We start from the raw sequence: 9286 nt of genomic DNA on the forward strand, positions 1-9286 counted from the left end.
TGGAAGCTGGAATTTTGAGATCCAGTCCCATATTGACTTTTCTTATGTGACCTTGACTAAGTCACTCACCCTCCATGAGCCCAAGTGAGCATCAATTTTTACTGATTTTTACAGTGAATGCCAATTTTACATTAAAACAATATGTTATGGACTAGGATTCAAAAACTTTTGTGAACTTCTTTTGAAAGAGTATTTAAAAGAAATTTATAGACTTGCAGGCAAACCCCCTGGGAGCCTGTGTTCTCCCTTTTGTGTTGTTAGAGGTCTTTCAGTGGGCACATTTGAGAATTATTCATTTGAACCATCTTTTTTGCCCTCAGACTGGCCACCTAGAGGCTGAAAAGCCCAAGATCTAGAGGCCAGGGTTGACAAACTGCAGCCCACAGGGCCGGCTGCCTGTAACTATATGACTTTTGAGTAAAGAATAATTGATTTTTTTCCCTTTTAAAAACAATGTTTAATTGTGGTTAAAAAAAATTACCATCTTAATCTTTTATTTTATTATTATTATTTTTTTATCCTCACCCGAGGACATTTTTCCATTTTTTGTTCAGATAGAGCGGGAGGGAGAGAGAGGAAGAGAGAGAGAGAAACATCGATGTGAAGGAACAGACACATCGAGTGGCTGCCACCCGCACGACCAACCAGGGCCGGGGACAAACTGCAACCGAGCTATGTGCCCTTAGCGGGAACCGAACCCGTGTCTCTCTGGACCGTGGGCCGACGCTCCAACCGCTGAGCCAAACCGGCCAGGGCACCATCTTAATCTTTTAAAGTATACAGTACAGTAGCATGTTAAATATATTCAGGTTGTTTTTGTGCAGCCGATCTATACAATTTTTTCATCTTGCAAAACCAAAACTCTGTACCCCTTAAACACAACTCTCATTCACCAATACCCTAACCCTAACAAACACTATTCTACTTTTTGTTTTTGTGAATATGACTACTTTAGAGACCTCATATAAATGGAATCATACAGTATTTATCTTTTTGGCTTATTTTTCTCAGTCTGATGTCCTCAAAGTTTATCCACGTTATATCAGATGATAGAATTTCCTTCCTTTTTGGGGCTGAATAATGCCCCATTGTATGTACACCACAATATTTTTTAACCAGTTCATCTGTTGATGGACATCTATGGACATCTGGGTTGCTTCCACTCAGATGTCCATTTACATTTTTAAATGGTTAAAAAGAAATAAAAGGAAAATTAATATTTTGTAATGTAGAAATGATATGAAATTCAAATTTGTGTTCATAAATAAAGTTTTATTTTATTTTTTATAAATAAAGTTCTAGGAACACAACCACACTCTGTCACTTACACATTGTCTAACTCTGCTTCTGCACTACAAGGGCATGGCTGAACAGTTAAGACAGAGACCACGTGGTCTATAAAGCTGAAAATATTTACTTTTTGGCTTTTTACAGAAAAAGTGTCTTCACCACACTATTGTCTGTGTCCATGGGCTATGCATATAAGTATATAAATTCTTTGGTTTATCTCTTCTTGTCCAACCTGCCTCCCCCCACCCCAATCCCAAGATATGTCAGTCTGTTCCAGGCCTCCAGGCCTCAGAACTTATTTCGTTGGTGTGGTGAAGGCAGGGAGGGTGGGGGTAGGGGCTGGAAGGAGGAGAGGAAAGGGGAGGGGAAAATGGGGGACATCTGTAATACTGTCAATTATATATATTAAACCAGGGGTACTGCTCATAGGTCAAATACTGTCCTCTACCTATTTTTGTATGATCTATGAGCTAAGAGGGTTTTACATTTTTCAAATGAGTGAAAGTGATCAAAAGAATCATAATACTTCATGGTACATGAGAATTGCATAAAATTGAAATGCCAGTGTTCTTGAATAAAGATTTATTAGGTCACACACACAAAAAGTATGTCAACCCTGGCATAGGCCGTCGGAGACAAGGGAGGTTCTGCCCTGCCCTGTTTTTTAGTTTGATTTAAACTGCATTTTCTTTCTTATTCCAGAGAAGGTCCTTCCTTGCCATTGGGTAAAAACCTTGATGTCTTTAACAAACATCACATCCAGGAACTTTATCTTCAGAGGAAATTGAATCATTGTGCTTTATTTCATTCCTCTTACTTGGTCTTCTGATGAGGTGCAGCATAGCTGGCTGGCGTGTCCCCGTCCCTTAGCCCGCCTCCCAAGCCTTTCTCTGGTCTCAGAACAGATCCGGACCTTTGTTTCTGGTGGGTCCCAGCCCTACTTACACATCACAACCACATGTTCCAGGGCCTCACTCCTGAGATTCTGAAGTTGGGCCCAGGTATTGACATTTCTCCAACGCTCTACACAGGTGACCCTTGTAAATATCTTACTCATCTCAACTCAAACCCCACCTCCTCCAAGAAGTCTTCCAAGGTCCACCAGATAAAGTTCATAGCTCATTTCTTTTTTTTTTTTTTTTTTATCCTAACCCGAGGATATTTTTCCATTTTTTGTACAGATAGAATGGGAGGGAGAGAGAGGAAGGAAGAGAGAGAGAGAAACATCGACATGAAGGGACACATCGAGTGGCTGCCACCCGCACGACCAACCAGGGCCGGGGACAAACTGCAACCGAGGTACATGCTCTTAGCGGGAACCGAATCCGGGTCTCTCCGGACCGCAGGCCGACGCTCTAACCGCTGAGCCAAACCGGCCAGAGCGAGTTCATAGCTCATTTCCCTTGCACCCTCACTGCATAGTGTTTGAACCTTATGGCTTGGTGTTATTTATGTACCTTTCACTCCCCCACCATCCCATATCTAAATCCCTAATGCCTGCCAAAAGAGGACTAACATTTTTTAATCAATTAGTTCATTGATAATAAAAGGAATGATACAAATAAAATTTTGTAAATGACGTTATAGAGTACTAATTGAAACATGTAAACAATCACCAGGAGGGAGAATAATCAATGCCATTTGGAAGGAATTAAAATGGATTCCAGTGAAGGAATCAGAAGTACAAATTGGCAGTTACACAGTAGTCACAGGATGTAAAGTACAGTGTAGGGAATAGAATAAATAATGTTGCAAGAACTATGGTGTCAGGTAGGTACTAGACTTACTGGGAGGGGAATCACTTCGTAAGTTACATAAATGTCTGACTACTATGCTCTATTCCTGAAACTATATAATACAGGGGTGGGCAAAAGTAGGTTTATAGTTGTAATACAAATAAATAATACAGTAATTATTAAATAATACAAGAATAAACCGTGTTTCACGTACTCACAACTGTAAACCTATTTTTGCTCCACTCTGTATTCCATGTCAACTGTAATTTGAAAATTTTTTTTCTTAAAAACCTGATTCCAAGCTTCAGCATTTTTAAATTCAAAATTGATTGAAATCCATTAATACTTTGTATCCCTACATTTACCCCAAATCTACATTGTACCATTAGAAAGGAAGGGAGATGAAAACATGGTGGCAGGGTGTCCTAGTTCACTATGCTTTGCTGTGTCATAATAAAGCATAACAAAAAGTAAAGAGAAGGAACCCAGGACTAAGAGGCAGAGAAACTGCGTGGAAGGGCAGATTCCTTCCCTAACTTGTCCTATTGCCTTTCTTAGATTCAGCCTCTTCCCCCATAAAACTGTAAACCAAGGGCATAGGACAAGAGAGTGTCTAAGACCCTGACATGCTGTGTAGGTCTTGGATGGTTCTCAGCATGGGTCACCCCCAGCACAGTTATTCATAGCACTTGTCTCTAGGAAACCCACTCAGCAGAAGGCTGGCGCACTTGAACCTGCCATCTAAAGCAGAGGATTGAAAACTTGAACTCCGACCCACAGTGTGAAATTAAGTGTACATCAAAGCCCAATACACACATTTATGCAATTGAAACAGGTTTTACAAAGCAATCATTCTTTCTCTTCTTTTGCCTTTACTATGTGTGACCTATTCCGATATTTTCTATCCTGTTCTGCTTGCTTAGAAAAATTGGTTGCAGCCCTCCAATCGGAGCCATGAATGGTTTGAGATGCAGATTGGAAAGCTGAACATTGAGAGTAGTGGAGGGACAGAGCACAGAAAGCTGGGATTGCAGAAGCCAGATGAGGCCATTGGAGAATCGGCATAATATTTTTTTTTTTTTTTATCCTCACCCGAGGATATTTTCCTTTTTTTTTTTTTTGTACAGATAGAGTGGGAGGGAGAGAGAGAGAGAAACATCGACGTGAAGGGACACATCGAGTGGCTGCCACCCACATGACCAACCAGGGCCGGGGACAAACTGCAACCGAAGTACGTGCCCTTAGCGGGAACCGAACCCGGGTCTCTCCGGACCGCAGGCTGACGCTCTAACCGCTGAGCCAAACTGGCCAGGGCAAGAATCGGCATAATATTAAAGGGAGAGTATTTGGCTATATATGTGTGAGTCTGTGTCCTTAACACCCCCTGCATCTTCACATTGTCTATCATTTCACCAAGCACTTTCCCAATTCTGTCTTTCCCAAATGTGATGTTTAAAAGACGCTTTCGAATGTCCTAGTTTGTTTATTACTGGCTTGATTTATCAGTCAGTCGGGCAACAAGTTTCTTAAGGAGCTCTTCCTGTGTACATAGTCGACTGCTCTGCTGATCATGTGGGACATGCGCTGTTCTTAAGGAGGGCACGTGTCAAGGTCAGGCCGTCACCTAGGAAAGGTTGATTTAGCTGGTGACCCATGGATAGCATCACCTTGGTGATGGTCTGAGCCTCAGCTGACAGGTTCAGACAGTGGACCCACAGCTCTGAGCATGACCATTGGCCTTGGGCTTCACCACACAAGGCCTCATATTTAGCTTTGTTATCATCGCCAAATGATCTTTTTCATACAGAACAGAGACAGCCAAACGAATTGAAAGTAGAAGGTGGTCATCACATATCTTTCAGTGTACATCCCATCCACTAACCACACTGCTTAGATGGCACTAAGAACTGGTATTTCTGTAGGTCCTTAATGATATTGTCACTAGCACAATAATACCACATTGTGTTTTGTATGTTAACAATTAAAATGCATTGCAAGGTTTATAATTGTCTTTTGTTTAGTTTTTAATATACCCAGACCCTCAAAAATGGCAGTGATCCATGCCTTTCTCAACTTTGAGAGGCCCAGCCTCCAGGGAAGACCAGATTCGTGGTGACACAATTTTCTTGGAATATCTGCAAGTGAATTTACTCAGAGCGGAGAGCATTCCTTTCTCAAAATGACTGACATGCTTGCCCCTCCTGTCCAAAGGGCCCATTAGGTATCCAGGAAGCCAAATTAACATTTGAGAATTTGTTGCCTGGTGATCAACAATGAAAGCACCATAAGGTGAAAATCTTATCATAGAGGGTCCTCTCTGGAAACCAGAAAGTCCCCTTTTCCCACAGACAATGACCTTAATTCTGCTGGACACTCAAGCCAAGGATGACCTGTCTCTTTGTGCTCTGATCTGACTCCACCCAGTGCTGCTCAAACATTCTTTCTTTAGACATTAAACTCCATTCAAGCTCCTCCTGGAGACCTTGAAGATGTCTGTCACTTCCCATCCCATGCCAATTTAATGTGTTTAGTTCCGTTTTCTGAGAGAGAACTTACAAGCCCCAGATTGAACCTCCCTCTAGGCCACACATTCCCAACATGACATGGTACAAAAGAGACACCATGCCTGACCAAGCTAAAATGGTAGGCCACAGCCCTGGCCAGTTTGGCTCAGCGGTTAGGGCGTCGGCCTGCGGTCCGGAGAGACCCGGGTTCGGTTCCCGCTAAGGGCACGTACCTCGGTTGCAGTTTGTCCCCGGCCCTGGTTGGTCGTGCGGGTGGCAGCCACTCGATGTGTCCCTTTCACGTCGATGTTTCTCTCTCTCTCTCTTCCTCTCTCTCCCTCCCACTCTGTACAAAAAATGGAAAAATGTCCTCGGGTGAGGATAAACAAAATAAAAATAAAAAATAAAAAAAACTAAAATGGTAGGCCACAAGCTACATAGAAAGAACTCCCACAGGGAAGTTAGATGGTCCTGGGTTCAAATTCGGTTCTTTGACCTTGGGCAAGTTCCTTTATCCTTTCAGGCTCCATTTGCACATCCATAGAATGGGCATAATAGAATCTACTTGGAAGTATTGGGAGGATTAGAGCTAAAGTATACAAAGTACCCCCACAGACTTAGCATTCAATAAACCATCTTTCCAATTCCACTTTTGACCCTCAGCATCTATTCTTCATCCGAGCAGCCAGAATCATCTTTTAAAAACATAAATTGTATCATATTACTTAGAATATGTCCATGCAAATACATAAATCCCTGAGTCCTTATCATGGCCTATAAGGCCATGTGTGCTCTGGCCTCTGCCTCCCTTCCTGCTCGGTCTTCTTCTCTCCCCACCACTCCCTCCAAGAGACCTATGCTTCTCCTCTGTTTTCTCAAATAGAATAAGCTGGTCCCAACCACAGGGCCTTTGCTCTCTTCATTTCCTGAAGAGTTATTGTTTTCTCAACAACTGAGGCTAAGAGGCCTGGGGATCAGCTCTAATGTCATGTTGTCAAAGAGGCCTTTTCTGACCATGTGTCCCCAGTCCGGTCACCTCTATCACATTTTCCTGTTTACTTTTTACAACACCAGTCTCTTGTTCTCTGATTTGTTTTCTGGTGTATTCTCTGCCCTACCTCCCTCAAGAATGTAAATTCCCCATAGGCAGAGGTCTTGTTTCTCTTATTCACTGTCTCCCTCAAACTGAGACAGCATCTGGTGCATAATAGGAGCTCCATACATATGTTTTGAATGTATGTTGTTGTTATTATTACCATTATCATCTGGTGGTTGGAATTTATCTGAGGACAGAGTCTGAGGGTAATGTCCGAATCTTGAGCCATCAAGAACTCTACTGTGCCTGAAACTCAAAGCTAGAGAGGATGAGTGAATTCAGGAGACAGGACGAAGGAGGCTGCAGATCCTGGAGGGGACCTTGAATACAATATAAAGGGCTCTGGATCTGAGGTTAAGAGGCCTGCAGTCTAGGCCTAATTTTACCTTAAGCTCTTTCTGTTCCTTAACATCTTAGACCTTAGTTTCTTTATGTGCATAATTTTTTAAGAAGTTGAACTAATTGGGACTTAAAGGTTTCCACAACTCTGAAACTGTGTGCCTTTAGGAGAGGCCATTTCTGAGGAAGCCCGGAAGTATGTTCATGAGATACTGCAAAGCTGCTGAGAAGGGGGTGTTGGGTGAACCCCTCTCCAGGCAGACCAGTTGGATCCTATCACCCATCTGCTCCATGGCCAGACCTACCTTCACCACATTGCTTCCCCCGCTGGGCCTGGAACACGGCAGCTGCTCACAGGGATTCGGCTGAATGAATGAATAAATATCCCTGGACCAGCTGAGAGGGGGAGCTGACCACTTAGTACCTCAGAAGAAAGGACCACTGAGTCACCAAGCCACTTACTGTCTTGCTCAGTGTCCTCCAAGCCAAGTCTTAACAAATGATGGCAAAGGGTGTAAGGTCTAGTAGGTTTACAAAAAGCAGTGCAGCTAAGAGAAGGCCTTCAGGGTCAACAGCAAGGGGAGAAGAGGAGGAACTGAAACAGCCATATAACCTCTGTTTGAGTTCTCTGCAGCAAACCCTAGCACACAACTAAAAGACCTTGCAGTCTGATTCCTTTTTCTGAGTAATAAAATCAGATTCTAGAATGTCAGCTAAAAGGGGGCTATATCAGCTATCATCTCCTATCCACTTATGGGTTAAAGCAACATTTATATTCTTTCACAATTCTGTAGGTCAGCAACATTGACTGGGCTCAGCAGGGCGGTTCTTCTGCTGGTCTTGTCTGGGATTACTCCTGTGACTGTGTTCATCTGGTAGCTTCACTGGGGTTGGAAGTTTCAAGATGATTTATGTACATGTCTGGAGGTTGGTGCTGACTCCTGGCTGAGCCATATGATTGTTCCTCCTCAAGGAGGCTAGCCTGGCTTGTTCACATGGCCACAGTATGATTCCATGAGAGTGACTCTTAGACAAACATGATGTCACTTGTACTGCATTCTGTTCATCAAAGTAAGTCACAGGGCTAGCCCAGATTCCAGGGCACAGGAAGTAGATTCTACCTCTTGATAGGAGAAAAAGCAAAATTACATTGCAAAGGAGGCAAATATGCAAGGATGGGAGAAATAGTGGCCCTCTGTGTAATCAGTCTACTGCAGAGGACTGGAGGCTCACGTAGTTCGCTCACCAGAAACATGAGAAGACTGAGACATACATAGGCTAAGGGACTTGGTCAAGTGCAGAGAGGTAATAGCACATCCAGAACAGGAACCCAGGTGTCCAGCATCTCAGGCCAATGTTTTCACACTTCAAAGACCTCTTCTACCTGCAGATTCTATCTTCCTTATCTAAATCTAGTGACAGAGCCAGTCTTTGGAGCCATGCCTCTCCTCAGGCAGGTCTCCTTCTTTGGATTAGTTACCCATACAATCACAGCACCAGCGCTCTGTTTCCAGGGCTGGCTGCAGCTGCCTTAGTTCTATGAGTCTCCCTAATAGGAAAGGAAGTTCCACTTCATCTTCTGGTCCTTTGGGAGCCTTTCACGTTCCCAGGCCATAGCTAGATTTGACAGCAAAATCTCATTTTGCTGCATTCTGTTTCAGCCATTTAATAAAATAGTACTTTGTTGTCATGGTAATTTTTAAGGCAATATGTCTCTAGGATATCTTGGAAGGGAAGTAAGCCAATCTGTTAGACACCATGTGACTATGAAGAATTATTTCACCAAAATAGTTTCTGAAAGGAAAGCTAGAGAGAATAATCATTATCATCTAATATTTATTGAGCTTTAATTACATCCAGGCACAAGGCTCAGCATTCACATGTATTAACTCACTTAATTCTCATAATTACCACATACATGATACAGACATTATTGCTATCCCCATTCCTAAAACTATCTTTCAGATGTCACTTTTGTGTCCAGTTGCCAAATCCAAGGTCTTATTTACAATCTTTAATTTTTTAACTCTGCAAAATTTGAAATGCTTATCCATTCATCCATCCACCCATCCATCTATGCATTCTATTAGGTGACAAGAACTGGTCTAGGTATAGGCGATATAGCAGCAAAACAAGTCAGAAAAATTTCTTGCACTCATGAACCTTTCTGTCTAGTGGGATGGACAGGCATTGAATAAGTAGCAGCCAATAGGATGGTGTTGCAAAGGGAAAGGTGGTGAAGCCATCTGAAAGGTGACTTTCTCTTCCCTTGGTTTCTGGACACTGGAACTCCAGATTCTAGTTCCTATTACTCTGATCAC

The sequence above is a fragment of the Molossus molossus genome, unplaced genomic scaffold (genome assembly GCF_014108415.1).
Source record: "Molossus molossus isolate mMolMol1 unplaced genomic scaffold, mMolMol1.p scaffold_m16_p_10, whole genome shotgun sequence".
NCBI lineage: Eukaryota > Metazoa > Chordata > Mammalia > Chiroptera > Molossidae > Molossus > Molossus molossus.